Source organism: Ovis aries, chromosome X, assembly GCF_016772045.2.
Source record: "Ovis aries strain OAR_USU_Benz2616 breed Rambouillet chromosome X, ARS-UI_Ramb_v3.0, whole genome shotgun sequence".
NCBI lineage: Eukaryota > Metazoa > Chordata > Mammalia > Artiodactyla > Bovidae > Ovis > Ovis aries.
Genome location: NC_056080.1, coordinates 71,157,846 through 71,175,836, shown reverse-complemented (window position 1 = coordinate 71,175,836; position 17,991 = coordinate 71,157,846).

Genomic DNA, 17,991 nt, shown 5'->3' with positions numbered 1-17,991 from the left:
GTGCTCTATAGGGGATTTGTCTTCAGTGGCTTCAGTGCTTACCTACTACTGATATTTACTTTTCCTCTTTCTCTTTGTCTCCTGAGGATTTTCCTTTCACATTTGTAATCTAAGCTCTGTGTTTAAAAGGGCATTTGTTGTAGTTTATTTAATATTTCAATGTGTTTTTATAAATATCTGGGCCTCCATTATAATGGAAGTGGTTCAGTCTTTTTAGGATAAAGGGAGGGAAAGCTTGATGGTATTAGATGGACTTTTGTAATGGATCTCCTATTAATTTTTTGACTAGTATTTCATGCCATGATCAATCTCAACTATTAATATTAAATTAGAGTTGGCTATCATAAATGGAATATTGCTTGCCATATCAGTAAACAAAGGATGTCACAGTCATCAGCGATTACAGCCATTGCCAATAGTAAGCTGATAAGCCCTAAGAGAACTCAGGAAGAAAATAATATCTGACATTTGGCAGCCATCAGACTATATCCATTCCCAAGGTGAGCTGTGAGGAAATTCAGGATGTAAAAACATGGGATACTGGCCACCGATAATTGAGGTGCATATCAAAGGAATGATTTCAGTGATCCAGACTCTTGCATCTTCCCATACATAGAAAAGTGCCAAATTCCTTATCTTCGGATATCTGGTATTTTTTAGTTAACAGTAATGTGTTAATGTTCTGACTACCTTCCCTTTGTTGTAAAACTTCTGTATATTCTGGATTCCTCCTCACTTCCTTGCAATGGTTCTCTCATGGTTACTTGAGGTGCTGTCCCCTAGGCTTTAAGTTCTGAAAATTCATGCCAAATAAAACATAACTCAACTGTTAGGTTGTGAATATTTTTTTCTTAGTTGACAGCTGTAATGGGCATTCAGTAGTCAGTCCTTCTCCTTCATGGATCACAGCCTTGTTGTGGAGAAGGGGCTTGTGTAACTCAGTGAAGCTATGAACCATGGCATGGGTGACTCATAGTGAAGTGTTCTGACAAATCATCATCCACTGGAGGAGGGAATGGCAAACCACTCCAAGACTTTTGCTGCAAGAACCCCATGAACAATATGTAAAGACAAAAAAGTACTACATCAGAAATGAGTGCCTCCCCCCGCCCCCCGATAGGAAGGTGTCCAATATGCTACTGGGAAAGAGCAGAGGGCAATTACTAATAGCTCCAAAAAGACTGAAATGGCTGGGCCAAAGTGGAAACAACACTTAAGAATGGGCACAATAAAGGATAGAAACAATAAGAACCTAACAGAAACATAAGAGACTAAGAAGAGGTAGCAAGAACAGAGAGAAGAACTATACAAAAAAGATCTTAATCATCTGGCTAATGATGGTATGGTCACTTATCTAGAACCAGACATCCTGGAGTGTGAAAACAAGTGAGACTTAGGAAGCATTACTGCAAGCAAAACTAGTAGAGGTGATGGAATTCCAGCTGAGCTATTTCAAACCCTAAAAGATGATGCTGTTAAAGTGTTGCACTTAATATGTTAGCAAATTTGGAAAATTCAGCAGTGGTCACAGGACTGGAAAAGATCAGTTTTCATTCCAATCCCAAAGAAAGGTAATGCCAAAGAATGTTCAGAGTACTGTACAATTGTGTTCATTTCACACACTAAGAAGGTTATGCTCAAAAGCTTTCATGCTATGCTTTAGCAGTACATGAACTGAGAACTTCCAGATATATGAGCTGGATTTAGAAAAGTCAGAGGAACCAGAGATCAAATTTCCAACATGTGTTGAATCATAGAGAAAGCAAGGGAATTCCAGAGATACATCTACTTCTTCTTCATTGACTACACTAAAGCTTTTGACTTCTTGGATCACAACAAACTGTAGAAAATTCTTAAAAGACACGGGAATGCCAGACTATCTTACCATCTCCTAATAAACCTCTATGTGGGTCAAGAAGAAACAGTTAGAATCTTACTGGAACAACTGACTGGTTCAAAATTGGGACAGGAGTAGGTCAAGGCTGTATATTGTCACCCTTAACTTTATGCAGAGTACATCATGTGAAGTACTGGGCTGGGTGAATTACAGACTGGAATCAAGATTACTGGCAGAAATATCAGCAACCTCACATATGCAGATGATACCACTCTAATGGCAGAATATGAAGAGAAACTAAAGAGCCTCTTGAAGGGGGTGAAAGAGGAGAGTGAAAAAGCTGGCTTAAAGCTCAACATTCAAAAAGCTATGATCGTGGCATCCTGTCCCATCATTTCATGGCAAATAGATGGTCAAAAAGTGGAAACAGTGAGATTTTATTTTCCTGAACTCCAAAATCACTGTGGATGTGATTGTGAAAGGTTGCAGCTGTGAGCCATGTGCTACACCATGATTTGTGACTTCTGGAAGAGAGGATTTTTATCCAGGGCCAGAGATGAGACTTGACCATGTGGACCTTTTTGTGTATGAGAATTTTATTAAATTATAAAAGAGAGAAAGCTTCTGACATAGACATCAGAAGGGCAGAGAAAGAATGCCCCCTTGCTAGTTTTTAGGAAGCCATTTTATGTCTGTTCAGTTGAGTCCCTCAGTCGTGTCTTGACTCTTTTTGATTCCATGGACTGCAGCATTTCAGGCTTCCCTGTCCATCACCAAATCCCGGAGCTTGCTCAACCTCATGTCCATTGAGTCGCTGATGTCATCCAACCATCTCATCCTCTGTTGTACCCTTCTCCCACCTTCAATCTTTCCCAGCATCAGTGTCTTTTCCAATGAGTCAGCTGTTTGCATCAGGTGGCCAGAGTATTGGAGTTTCAGCTTCAGCATCAGTCTTTCCAATGGATATTCAGGACTGACTTCCTTTAGGATGGACTGGTTGGATCTCCTTGCAGTTCAAGGGACTCTCAAGAGTTTGCTCCAACACCACAGTTCAAAAGCATTAATTCTTTGGCGCTCAGCTTTCTTCACAGTCCAACTCTCACATCCATACATGACTACTGGAAAAGCCATAGCTTTGACTAGATGGACCTTTGTCAGTAAAGTAATATCTCCACTTTTTTATATGCTGTCTCAATTGGTCATAGCTTTTCTTCCAACGAGCAAGCAAGCTGCTAATCAAATAAGAGAGACACCTCAAGGCTGAGGGAGTTTTACCAGGTCCTGTCTCCCACAATATGCATTTTTGAGTTAGAATGGCACAAGGTGTGTCATCCTGGGTCATAAAACAATTGGCATGAATATGGGTTTGTTGAGTGATTATCAGCCCAAGGTTTGAGAAAAGAAAAAAAAAAATTAGTCTTAGGAAGAACAAATTTGAAGAAAGGCAGATTCCAAAGCAAATAAATAGTTTCACTAACATAGCTTAAGAAAACATGTCCACAAGAAAAACGCATTGATTAGCCCAAGGTATGAGAAAACTTCAGGCTGAACCAGGCTTCCTCAACACAAAATTAAAAGAAGCAAGCCTCTTTTAATTTTGTGTAGAAAAGGAACAACAAAATCTGACACTTGCAGTTTATTTCCTCCTGCAACCTGGGGACCTCTGGCCTTCCTACCTGTTAACCCTCTCAAGTGCAGCCACAAAATTAAAAGACACTTCCTCCTTGGAAGTAAAGCTATAACAAAACCTAGACAGCATATTAAAAAGCCCACAAAGTCCATACAGTCAAAGTTATGGTTTATCCAGTAGTCGTGTATGGATGTGAGAGTTGGCCCATAAAGAAGGCTGAATAAAAAAGAAATAATGCTTTTGAACTGTGGTGTTGCAGAAGACTCTTGTGAGTCCCTTGGACTGCCTGGAGAGTACACCAGTCAATCCAAAAGGAAATCAACTCTGAGTATTCATTGGAATGACTGATGCTGAAGCTGAAGCTCTAATACTTTGTCCACCTAATGCCAAGAGCCAATTCACTGGAAAAGACCTTGGTGCTGGGAAAGATTAAGGGCAAGAAAAGAGGGCAGCAGAGGATCATATGGTTAGATTAGCACCACTGACTCAATGGACATGAGTTTGAGCAAACTCCTGGAGATAGTAAAGGACAGGGAATTCTGGTGTGCTGCAGTACATGGGGTCACAAAGAGTCAGACATGAATTAGTGACTGAATAATAACAACACAGTCAGTCCTCAGTATTTGCAGTTTATAGTAAATTTCAGTTTTAAGGGAAAATTAAATCATTCTTTAGAAACAGCAATGAACATATGAATTATGTGGATTCATCTAAAATATTTGGCTTCTTAATCCAGCTTTTAACAATAGTGACTTTTTCTACAGAAACAGCAATTCTATTTGGGAGATGATTTGAGAAATGAGAAACTCATTTAATTTTCTTTCTTTATTTTCATCTATATCAGTGATTCAGATTCTTAGCAGGGTTTAATTTTGCCTCTTCCCCACCTCAGGTGACATTTGACAATGTCTGGAGACATTTTTATCTGTTGCAATTCAAGGGATGGGGAGTGGATTGCTTGTGTTCTCTAGTGGGTAAAGGCAGAGAATGCTGATAAACTTCCTGGACATCCCCCACAAAAAAAAGTATGACCTAGCCCAAAATATCAATAGTGCTTAGGTTGAAAAACCCTATTCATAATGGGAGCTATAATTTTCTCAGTCATCTAGCTAAATTTGATAATTATTTTAAAACATAAAGTATATGATACATTAAAACTACCGAGATTTCATTCACATATACTTATTTTGTTAGCAATTCTAGGTACATCTGTTGTGAAAAATACTCAATGTAGCAAAGCCATTCCTCTTATTATCTATAAATATAAGGTGTTAAAATCCTGAAGGTACTGAGAGATGAACAAGATTAAATTTATGGTTTAGCTTTGGTAAATAATCAAATAATTCTTATTTTCTGATAATAATATAATCAATCCAAAAATCGGCCCTTAAACGACCCAATCAAAAAATGGGCCAAAGAACTAAATAGACATTTCTCCAAAGAAGACATACAGATGGCTAACAAACACATGAAAAGATGCTCAACATCACTCATTATTAGAGAAATGCAAATCAAAACCACAATGAGGTACCACTTCACACCAGTCAGAATGGCTGTGATCCAAAAATCTGCAAGCAATAAATGCTGGAGAGGGTGTGGAGAAAAGGGAACCCTCCTACACTGTTGGTGGGAATGCAAACTAGTACAGCCACTATGGAGAACAGTGTGGAGATTCCTTAAAAAATTGCAAATAGAATTACCTTATGACCCAGCAATCCCACTTCTGGGCATACACACCGAGGAAACCAGAATTGAAAGAGACACATGTACCCCAATGTTCATTGCAGCACTGTTTATAATAGCCAGGACATGGAAACAACCTAGATGTCCATCAGCAGATGAATGGATAAGAAAGCTGTGGTACATATACACAATGGAGTATTACTCAGCCGTTAAAAAGAATTCATTTGAATCAGTTCTGTTGAGATGGATGAAACTGGAGCCGATTATACAGAGTGAAGTAAGCCAGAAAGAAAAACACCAATACAGTATACTAACACATATATATGGAATTTAGGAAGATGGCAATGACGACCCTGTATGCAAGACAGGGAAAGAGACACAGATGTGTATAACGGACTTTTGGACTCAGAGGGAGAGGGAGAGGGTGGGATGATTTGGGAGAATGCCATTCTAACATGTATACTATCATGTGAATTGAATCGCCAGTCTATGTCTGACGCAGGATGCAGCATGCTTGGGGCTGGTGCATGGGGATGACCCAGAAGGAAGTTGTGGGGAGGGAGGTGGGAGGGGGGTTCATGTTTGGGAATGCATGTAAGAATTAAAGATTTTAAAATTTAAAAAAATAAAATAAAAAAAAAATAAAAAATAAAAAAATAAAAAAAAAACTATATAGTATATGTTTATTTTTCTAAAAAAACCTATATATTAAAAAATTATTTATTTTTGGCTGTTCTGAGTCTTCATTGATACATAGCCTTTTCTCATAGTGAGCAGAGTCTACTCTCTATTTGCAGTGTATGGGCTTCTCTTTGCAGTGACTTCTCTTATTGTGTGGCACTGGCACTAGGGCATGAGGCTCTCAGTGGTTGTGCCTTTCAGGCTCTAGAGCAGAGGCTCAATAGTCATGGCTCACAAACTTAGTTGCTCCTTGGTATGTGGGATCTCTCTGTACCAGGAATTGTACCTATGTCTCCTGCACTGGCGGGTGGATTCTTTACCACTGAGCCACTAAGGAAGCCCCCCTCCCCCGACTGCAAACACACACAAACACACTTTTTTTTTTTACATATAAATTTAAAATTGAGGGTCTTTTTCTTACAGTATATTTTACCTTTTACTAAAGGGTAGAACACAAGAGAAAACTCTACACATGTACATCACTAGATGGTCAGTACTGAAATCAGATTGATGATATTCTTTGCAGCTGAAGATGGAGAAGCTCCATACAATCAGCAAAAACAAGACCTGGAGCTGACTGTGGCTCATATCATGAACTCCTTATTGCAAAATTCAGGCTGAAATTGAAGACAGTAGAGAAAACCACTAGACCATTCAGATATGACCTAAATCAAATCCCTTAAGATTATAAAGTGGAAGTGACAAATACATTCAAGAGATTAGACCTGATAGACAGAGTGCCTGAAGAACTATGGGTGGAGGTTCACTGTACAGGAGGCAGTGATCCAAAGCATGCCCAAGGAAAATATATGTAAAAAGGCAAAATGGTTGTCTGAGGAAGGCTTAGCTCTTAAGCTAAGAAAAGAAGAGAAGCTAAAGGCAAAGGAGAAAAGGAAAAATATACCCATTTGAATGCAGAATTCCAAAGGATAGCAAGGAAATATAAGAAAGCCTTCCTCAGTGATCAATGCAAAGACATAGAGGAAAACAACAGAATGGGTAAGACTAGAGATCTCTTCAAGAAAATTAGTTACCAAGGGAACATTTCATACAAAGATGGGCTCGATAAACGACAGAAATTGTATGGACCTAACAGAAGCAGAAGATATTAAGAAGAGGTGGCAAGAATACACACAAAAGAACTATACAAAAAAGATCTTAATGACCCAGATAGCCACGATGGTGTGATCACTCACCTAGATCCAGACATCTTGGATTAGGAATTCAAGTGGATCTTAGGAAACATCACTACGAGCAACGCTAGTGGAGGTGATGAAATTCCAGCTGAGCAATTTCAAATCCTAAAATATGATGGTATTAAAGAGTTGCACTCAATATGCCAGCAAATTTGGAAAACTCAGCAGTGGTCACAGAACTGGAAAAGGTCACTTTTCATTCCGATGCCAAAGGAGGGCACTGCCAAAAAATATTCAAACTACTTCACAATTGTACTCATTTCACATGCTAGCAAAGTAATGCTCAAAATTCTCCAAGCCAGGGTTCAACACTAAGTGAACCTAGAACTTCCAGATGTTCAAGCTGGATTTTGAAAAGGCAGAGGAAGCAGAGATCAAACTGCCAAATCCGTTTGATCATAGAAAAAGCAAGGGAAATTCAGAAAAAAACATCTATTGCTTCACTGAATACAATAAAGTCTTTGACTGTGTGAATCACAATGAAGTACGGAAAATTCCTAAAGAGACAGGAATACCAGACTATCTTACCTGCCCCATGAGGAACCTGTATGCAGGTCAAGAAGCAATAGTTAGAGCTGAACATTGAACAACGGGCTGGTTCCAAATTGGGAAAGGAGTACATCAAGGCCATATATTGCCATACTGTTTATTTTTTAACTAATTAATTTATTTTAGTTGAAGGCTAATTACTTTACAATATTGTGGTGGTTTATTGCCATACATTAACAAGAATCAGCCAAAGGTGCTTATTTAACTTTTATGCAGAGTACATAGTGTCAAATACCAGGCTGGATGAAGCATAAGCTGGAATCAAGATCACTTGGAGAAATATCAATAACCATAAACATGCAGATAATGACACCATAATTGCAGAAAGCATAGAGGAAAAAAGAGCCTCTTGATGAAGATGAAAGAGAGTGAAAAAGCTGGCTTAAAACTCAACATTTAAAAAACTAAGATCATGGCATCTGGTCCCATCACTTCATGTCAAATAGATGGAGAAACAATGGAAACCATGATAGACTGTTTTCTTGGGCTCCAAAATCACTGCAGATGTTGACTGCAGCCACAAAAATAAAAAAATGTTTGCTCCTTAGAAGAAAAGCTAGGACAAACCTAGACAGCATATTAAAAAGCACGGCTATTCTGAGAAAGGTCTGTGTAGTCTAAATTAGGGTTTTCCAGTAGTCATGTATGGATATGAAAATTGCACTTTCAGTTCAGTTCGGTTCCATCACTTAGTTCTGCCTGACTCTTTGCCACCCCATGGACTGCAGCATGCCAGGCCTGCCTGTTCATCACCAACTACTGGATTTACTCAATCTCATTTCCATTGAGTCGTTGATGTCATCCAACCATCTCATCCTCTGTTATCCCCTTCTCCTCTGCCTTCATTCTTTCCCAGCATCAGGGTGTTTTCCAATGAGTCAGCTCTTTGCATTGGGCAGCTAAAATATTGGAATTTCAGCTTCAACATCAGTTCTTCCAATGAATATTCAGGACTGATTTCCTTTTGGATGAACTGATTGGATCTCCTTGCAGTCCAAGGGACTCTCAAGAGTCTTCTCCAACACCACAGTTCAAAAGCATCAATTCTTTGCCACTCAGCTTTCTTTTCTTTGTGAGTCAAGCTCTCACATCCATACATGACTACTGGAAAAACCATGGCCTTGACTAGACTGACCTTTGTTGACAAAGTAATGTCTCTGCTTTTTAACATGCTGTCTATGTTGGTCATAAATTTTCTTCCTAGGAGTGAGCGTCTTTTAATTCATGACTGCAGTCACCATCTGCAGCGATTTTGGCGTGCAAAAAAATAAATAAATAAATAAATAATATAAATAAATAAATAATAAAAATAAAGTCTGCCACTGTTTCCACTGTTTCTTGACCTATTTACCATGAAGTGCTGGGACTGGATGCCATGATCTTTGTTTTCTGAATGTTGTGCTTTAAGCCAACTATTTTTGCTCTCCTCTTTCACTTTCATCAAGAAGCTCTTTAGTTCTTCGCTTTCTGACATAAGGGTGGTGTTATATACATATCTGAGGTTATTGATATTTCTCCTGGCAATCTTGATTCCAGCTTGTGCTTCATCCAGCCCAGTGTTTCTCATGATATACTCTGCATATAAGTTAAATAAGCAGGGTGACAATATACAGCCCTGAGGTACTCCTTTTCCTATTTGGAACCATCTGTTGTTCCATGTCCAGTTCTAACTGTTGATTCCTGACCTGCCTACAGGTTTCTCAAGGGGCAGGTCAGGTGGTCTGATAGTCCCACCTCTTTAAGAATGTTCCACAGTTTGCTGTGATCCAGAGTCAAAAGCTTTGGCATAGTCAATAAAGCAGAAATAGATGTTCTTTTTCTGGAACTCTCTTGCTTTTTAGATGATTCACTGGATGTTGGAGACTTGATCTCTGGTTCCTCTGCCTTTTCTAAAGCCAGCTTGAACTTCTGGAAGTTCACAGTTCACATACTGTTGAAGCCTGGCTTGGAGGATTTTGAGAATTACTTTACTATCGTGTGAGATGAGTGCAATGTGAGGTAGTTCGAATATTCTTTGCCACTGCTTTTCTTTGGGACTGGAATGAAAACCAACATTTTCCAGTACCGTGACCACTACTAAGTTTTCCAAATTTACTGGTATATTGAGTGCAACATTTTCATAGCATCATCTTTTAGAGTTTGAAATAGCTCAACTGGAATTCCATCACCTCCACTACCTTTGTTCATAGTGATGTTTCCTAAGGCCCACTCGACTTTGCATTCCGGGATGTCTGGCTCTAGGTGAGTGATCACATCATTATGATTATCTGGGTCGTGAAGATAATTTTTGTAGTTTTTCTGTGTATTCTTGCCACCTCTTCTTAATATCTTCTACTTCTGTTAGGTCCATACCATTTCTGTCCTTTATCGAGCCCATCTTTGCATGTAATGTTCCCTTGGTATCTCTAATTTTCTTGAAGAGATCTCTAGTCTTACCCATTCTGTTGTTTTCCTCTATTTCTTTGCATTGATCGCTGAAGAAGCCTTTCTTATCTCTCCTTGCTATTCTTTGGAACTCTGCATTCAGATGCTTATATCTTTCCTTTTCTCCTTTGCTTTTCACCTCTCTTCTTTTCACAGCTATTTGTAAGGCCTCCTCAGACAGCCATTTTGCCTTTTTGCATTTTTATTTCTTGAGGATGGTTCGGATCCCTGTCTCCTGTACAGTGTCATAAACCTCCGTCTATAGTTCATCAGGCACTCTATCTATCATATCTAGTCCCTTAAATCTATTTCTCACTTCCACTGTATAGTCATAAGGGATTTGATTTAGGTCATACCTGAATGGTCTAGTGATTTTGCTACTTTCTTCAGTTCAAGTCTGAATTTGGCAATAAGGAGTTCATGATCTGAGCCACAGTCAGCTCCTGGTCTTGGTTTCGTTGACTGTATAGAGCTTCTCCATCTTTGGCTGCAAAGAATATAATCAATCTGATTTTGGTGTCAACTATCTGGTGATGTCCATGTGTAGAGTATTCTCTTGTGTTGTTGGAAGAGGGTGTTTGCTATGACCAGTGAATTCTTTTGGCAGAACTCTATTAGCCTTTGCCCTGCTTCATTCTGTATTCCAAGGGCAAATTTGCCTGTTACTCCAGGTGTTTCTTGAATTCCTACTTTTGCATTCCCATCCCCTATAATGAAAAGGACATGTTTTTTGGGTGTTCATTCTAGAAGTTCTTGTAGATCTTCATAGAACTGTTCAGCTTCCACTTCTTCAGTGTTACTGGTTGGGGCATAGACTTGGATTACCGTGATATTGAATGGTTTACCTTGGAAACGAACAGAGTTCATTCTGTTGTTTTTTAGATTGCATCCAAATACTGAATTTCGGACTCTTTTGTTGGCTATGATAGCTACTCCATTTCTTCTAAGGGATTTTTGTCCACAGTAGTAGATATAATGGTCATCTGAGTTAAATTCACCCATTTCCAGTCCATCTTAGTTCACTGATTCCTAGAATGTCATTGTCCAGTCTTATCATCTCCTGTTTGACCACTTCCAATTTGCCTTGATTCATGGACCTAGCATTCCAGGTTACTATGCAATATTGTTCTTTACAGCACAAACCCTGCTTCCATCACCAGTCCCATTCACAACTGGGTGTTGTTTTTGCTTTTTCTCCATCCCTTCATTCTTTCTGGCTTTGTTTCTCCACTGATCTCCAGTAGTATATTGGGCACCTACCAACCTCGGGAGTTCATCTTTCAGTGTTCTATATTTTTGCCTTTTCATTATTCACTGATAAAAAGTAAGAACATTCTGCCATTTGCAGCAACATGGATGGATGTTTAGCATCTTCTAGATGAAATAAATCAGACAGAGATAGGCAAATGACATATAATCTACATTATGTGAAATCTCAAAAAAAAATCATGGAAAAAGAAGATAGATTTGTAGTGTCCAGAGGAAGAGGGTGGGGGTGTGAAATGGATGAAGATGGCTGAAAGGAACAAACTTTCAGTTATGAAATGAGGCCTGGGGATATAATGCACAGAACTGTGACTATAGTTTATACTATATTGCATATTTGAAAGTTGCACTGCCCTGGTGGCTCAAACAGTAAAGCATTTGCCTACAATGCAGGAGACCTGGGTTCAATCCCTGGGTCAGGAAGGTCTCCTGGAGAAGGAAATGGCAACCCACTCCAGTATTCTTGCCTGGAGAATCCCATTGATGGAGGAACCTGGTAGGCTACAGTCCATGGGATCGCAAAGAGTCATACAGGACTGAGGAACTTCACTTTCACTTTTAAGAGTTAGATCTTAAAAGTTCTCATCACAGGAAAAAAAAATGTAACTGTGTGGTTATGGATGTTATCTAGAAAAAAACTTAGAAAATGAGGTTGCATGTACTAATATATTGATCACATTGCTGTTTATATTATTGAAGAACTGGAAACAAACTGCATACCCATCAAACAGGGATATTAATTGATTCATGTTCTCTAATTTCAGTCACTTATGTACCCTTTGATTCTGGTATATTTAATATTTTTCTTTAAATTGACTTTTAACTTTACCTCTGGTCATAGCTATTCCAGTGTAACAAGAAGCATGTATCTGTACTAGTTACATCCATTTCACATATAAATTTAAATAAATGCATACTTAAAATGAATATGCTAATGTCTGTGTAATATCTATAATAATTTTATGTACTATATCATTAGTTTTATCACGCAATAAAAGCCCTGGTTAATGGTATATCCATATAAGACAACTGCTAGAAATGATGATGTTGTCATATACTTATTGACTTAAAAAGTTTTTAATTAGGTGAGAAAACAGTATGCTCTTATGCATGTACTTTTGTAATTTATAGGTTTATGTACTTGGAATAGTTTACACTAAAATATTAATAAGTTGTAATGGCTGAGTGATTATGGGAAAAATCAAAAATTTTGAACTTCATCTTCTAATTTCTTAAATATTAACAAGCATATAAATTCTAATCATAAATAAAAATAAAGAACTATCAATTCTCCTATTTTAGGCAAAATTAAGTGTATATATATATATATATATATATATATAGAGAGAGAGAGAGAGAGAGTCTTTTTAAAATTTAAATTTATCTGGGGAGGGAGGTGGGAGGGGGGTTCATGTTTGGGAATGCATGTAAGAATTAAAGTTTTTAAAATTTAAAAAATAAAAAACTAAAAAAAATAAAATAAAATAAAATTTAAATTTATATACTTTAATTGGAGGCTAATTACTTTACAATATTGTGGTGGTTTTGCCATATATTGACATGAATCAGCCATGGATGCACATATGTTCCCCAATCCTGAACCCCCTTCTCACTTCTGTCCCCACCCCATCCCTCTAGGTTGTCCCAGAACACCAGCTTTGGTGCATCAAAGCTTGCTTCATGCATCAAACTTGCACTGATCATCTATTTTACAAATGGTAATATACATGTTTCAATGTTATTCTCTCAAATCATCCCAATCTCACCTGCTCCCATAGAGTCTGAAAATCTCTTTTTTTACATCTGTGCCTCTTTTGCTGTCTTGCATATAGGATCGTCAGTACCATTTTTCTAAATTCCATGTATATGTGTTAATATACTATATTGGTGTTTCTCTTTCTGATTTACTACCCTGTATATAATAGGCTCCAATTTCATCCACCTCATTGGGCTTCCCTTGAGGCTCAGCTGGTAAAGAATCCACCTGCAATGTGGGAGACCTGTGTTCGATCCCTGGGTTGGGAAGATCCCCTGGAGAAGGGGAAGGCTACCCACTACAGTATTCTGGCCTAGAGAATTCCATGGGCTGTATAGTCCATGGGGTCACAAAGAGTCAGACACGACTGAGCGACTTTCACTTCACTTCACTTCACTTCACTACACTCACCTCATTACAAATGACTCAAATGAGTTATTTTCTGTAACTGAGTAATATTCCATTGTGTATATGTACCACAACTTCCTGATCCATTTGTCTGACGATGGATGTCTAGGTTGCTTCCGTGTCCTTGCTACTGTAAACAGTGCTGAAATGAACATTGGGGTAAATGTGTCTCTTTCATTTCTGATTTCCTCGGTGTGTATGCCCAGCAGTGACATTGCTGGGTTGTATAGCAGTTCTATTTCCAATTTTATAAGGAATCTCCACAAAGTTCTCCATAGTGGCTATACTAGTTTTAATGCCCACCAACAGTGTAAGAGGGTTCCCTTTTCTCCACACCCTCTCTGGCATTTATTTGTAGATTTTTTCAGTTCACATCAATTTTTCGGTGCTCAGCTTGATGGCAGCCATTCTGACTGGTGTGAGATGGTACCTCATTGTGGTTTTGATTTGCATTTATCTGATGTTAAGCATCTTTTCATGTGTTTATTAGCCACCTATATGTCTTCTTTGGGAAACTGTATGTCTAGTTCTTTAGCCCACTTTTTGATTGTGTCATTTGTTTTTCTGGTATTGAACTTCATGTGTTACTTTTATATTTGTAGATTAATTCATTGTCAGTTGTTACATTTGTTATTATTTTCTCCCATTCTGAAGGCTGCCTTTTCACCTTGTTTAGCATTTCCTTCATTGTGCAAAATCTATTAAGTTAAATTATGTCCATTTGTTTATTTTTGTTTTTATTTACATTACTCAGGGAGGTGGGTCAGAAAGGTTCTTGCTGTGATTTATGTCAGAGAATGCTCTGCCCATGTTTTCCTCTACGAGGTTTATAGTTTCTGGTCTTAAGTTTAGATCTTTAATCCATTTTGGTTTTATTTTTGTGTATGGTTTTAGAAAGTGTTCTAGTTTCATTTTTTTACAGGTGGTTGATCAGTTTTCCAGCACCACGTGTTGAAGAGATTGTCTTTTCTCCATTGTATATTCTTGCTTCCTTTGTCAAAAATAAATTGTCCATAGGTGAGTGGATTCATTTCTGGGCTTTCTAGTTTGTTCCATTGATCTATATTTCTCTCTTCACACCAGTACTATGCTGTCTTGATGACTGTAACTTTGTAGTATAGTCTGAAGTTAGGCAGGTTGATTTCTCCAGTTCCATTCTTCTTTTTCAAGACTGTTTTGTCTATTTGAGGTTTTTCATGTTTCCATATGAATTGTTCAGTTATTTGTTCTAGTTCTGTGAAAAATATGTTTGGTTAGTTCATAAAGATTGAGTTGAATCTATAGATTGCTTTGGGTTGTATACTCATTTTCACTATGTTGATTCTTCCAATCCATAAACATGGTATATTTCTCCATCTATTTGTGTCATCTTTAACTTCTCTCATCAAGGTTTTATAGTTTTCTATATATAGGTCTTTTGTTTCTTTAGGTGAATTTATTCCTAACTATTGTATTCTTTGTGTTGCACTGGCAAATGGGATTGTTTCCTTAAATTCTATTTTTTCATTGTTAGTGTATAGGAATACAAAGGTTTTCTGTGCATTAATTTTTATATCCTCCAAGTTTGCTATGTCCATTGATTTGCTTTAGTAATTTTATGGTGGTATCTTTGGGGTTTTCTATGTAGAGGATGGTGGCTCAGATTGTAAAGCGTCTGTCTACAGTGTGGGAGACCTGGGTTCGATCCCTGGGTTGGAAAGTTTCCTGGAGAAGGAAATGGCAACCTATTCCAGTACTCTTGCCTAGAAAATCCCATGGGCGGAGGAGCCTGGTGTCCATGGGGTCACAAAGAGTCGGACACGACTGAGCAACTTCACTTCACTTCATGTAGAGGGTAATGTCATCTGCAAACAATGAGAGTTTTACTGTTTCTTTTAAAATCTGGATTCTTGTATTTCTTTTTATTCTCTGATTGTGGTGGCTAAGACTTCCACAACTATGTTGAATATTAGTGGTGAGAGTGGGCATCATTGTCTTATTCCTGACTTTAGAGTAAGTGCTTTCAATTTCTCACCACTGAGGATAATGTTTGCTGGGTTTGTCATATATGACTTTTATTATGTTGAGCTATGTTCCTTCTATGTCTGCTTTCTGGAGAGTTTTGATGATAATGGGTATTGAATTTTGTTGAAGCCTTTCTCTTCATCTATTGAGATAATAATATGGTTTTTATCTTTCAGTTTGTTAATATGGTATGTCATATTGATTTTTTTGGCGAATATTGGAAGAATCCTTCCATCCCTGGGATAAAACACACTTGGTCAGATGAATAATCCTTTAATATGTTCTTGAATTGTGTTTGTTAGAATTTTATTGAGGATTTTTGCATCTATGTTCATCAGTGATATTGGTCTGTAGTTGTTGTTGTTGTTGTTTTTTTTTTTTTTTTGTAGCAACTTTGGGTTTGGTGTTTGACTGTTGGTGGACTCAGAATGAACTTGGGAGATTACCTTCCTCTGCAGTATTCAGAAAGAAATTGAGTAGGATAGTTTTCAGCTCTTCTCTAAATTTGTGGTAGAATTCACCTGTGAAGCCAACTGGTCCTGGTCTTTTGTTGGAAGGCATTTTATTACAGATTCAATTTCTGTTCTTGTGATGGATATGTTAAGATTTTCTATTTCTTCCTGATTCAATTTTGGAAGGTTATAACACGACAGACTGTTTCCAAATAGGAAAAGGACTATGTCAAGGCTGTATATTCTCACTCTACTTATTTAACTTATATGCAGAGTACATCATGAGAAATGCTGGGCTGAAAGAAGCACAAGCTGGAATCAAGATTGCTGGGAGAAATATCAATAACCTCAGATATGCAGATGACACCACCCTTATGGCAGAAAGTGAAGAGGAACTAAAAGCCTCTTGATGAAAGTAAAAGAGGAGAGTGAAAAAGTTGGCTTAAAGCTCAACATTCAGAAAACTAAGATCATGGCATGTGGTCCCATCATTACATGGGAAGTAGATGGGGAAACAGTGGAAACAGTGTCAGATTTTATTTTGGGGGGCTCTAAAATCACTGCAGATGGTGAGTGCAGCCATGAAATTAAAAGACACTTACTCTTTGGAAGAAAAGTTATGACCAACCTAGATAGCATGTCTCAAAAGCAGAGACATTACTTTGCCAACAAAGTCTAGTCAAGGCTATGGTTTCTCCAGTAGTCGTGTATGGATTTGAGAGTTGGACTTTGAAGAGGGCTGAGCGCTGAAGAATTGATGCTTTTGAACTGTGGTGTTGGAGAAGACTCTTGAGAGTCCCTTAAACTGCAAGGAAATCCAACCAGTCCATTCTAAAGGAGATCAGTCCTGGGTGTTCTTTGGAAGGAATGATGCTAAAGCTGAAACTCCAGTACTTTGGCCACTTCATGTGAAGAGTTGACTCATTGGAGAAGACTCTGATGCTGGGAGGGACTGGAGGCAGGAGGAGAAGGAGACAATAGAGGATGAGATGGCTAGATGGTATCACTGACTCAATGAATGTGAGTTTGTGTGAACTCCGGGAGTGGTGATAGACAGGGAGGCCTGGTGTGCTGCAATTCATGGGGTCACAATTCATGGGACACGACTGAGCGACTGAACTGAACTGAACTGATACATTTCTAAGAATGTGTCCTTTTCTTCCTATTTGTCCATTTTATTGCTATATAATTTCACATAGTAGTCTCATGATATTTTTAAATTTCTGTGTTGTCTGTTGTGATTTCTACATTTTCATTTCTAATTTTTTATTGATTTGGTTCTTCTTTTTTTCTTGATAAGTCTAGCTAATCCTTTGTTTATTTTATCTTTTCAAACAATGTGCTCTTAGTTTTGTTGACATTTGCTATACTCTCATTCATTTTTTTCCAATTATTTCTGCCCTGATATTTATAATTTCTTTCCTTCTACTAACTATGAGGTTAATCATTTCTGCTTTTTCTAGTTGTTTTAGGTGTAAAGTTAGGTTGTTTATTTAATGTTTCTCTTGTTTCTTGAGATAGGTTTGTATTGCTATGAACTTCCCTTTTAGCACTGCTTTTACTAAGTTTCATAGGTTTTTGACTGTCATGTTTTCATTTTCAGTTGTTTCTATGCATATTTTGACTTACTTTTTGATTTATGTCCTTTTCATTATAGCGGACTGGAATGCAAAAGTAGGAAGTCAAGAAACACCTGGAGTAACAGGCAAATTTGCCCTTGGAATGTGGAATGAAGCAGGGCTAAGACTAATAGAGTTTTGCCAAGAAAATGCACTGGTCATAGCAAACACCCTCTTCCAACAACACAAGAGAAGACTACACATGGACATCACCAGATGGTCAACACCAAAATCAGATTGATTATATTCTTTGCAGCCAAAGATGGAGAAGCTCTAGACAGTCAACGAAACCAAGACCAGGAGCTGACTGTGGCTCAGATCATGAACTCCTTATTACCAAATTAAGACTTAAATTGAAGAAAGTAGGGAAAACCACTAGACCATTCAAGTATGACCTAAATCAAATCCCTTATGACTATACAGTGGAAGTGAGAAATAGATTTAAGGGCCTAGCTCTGATAGACAGAGTGCCTGAAGAACTATGTA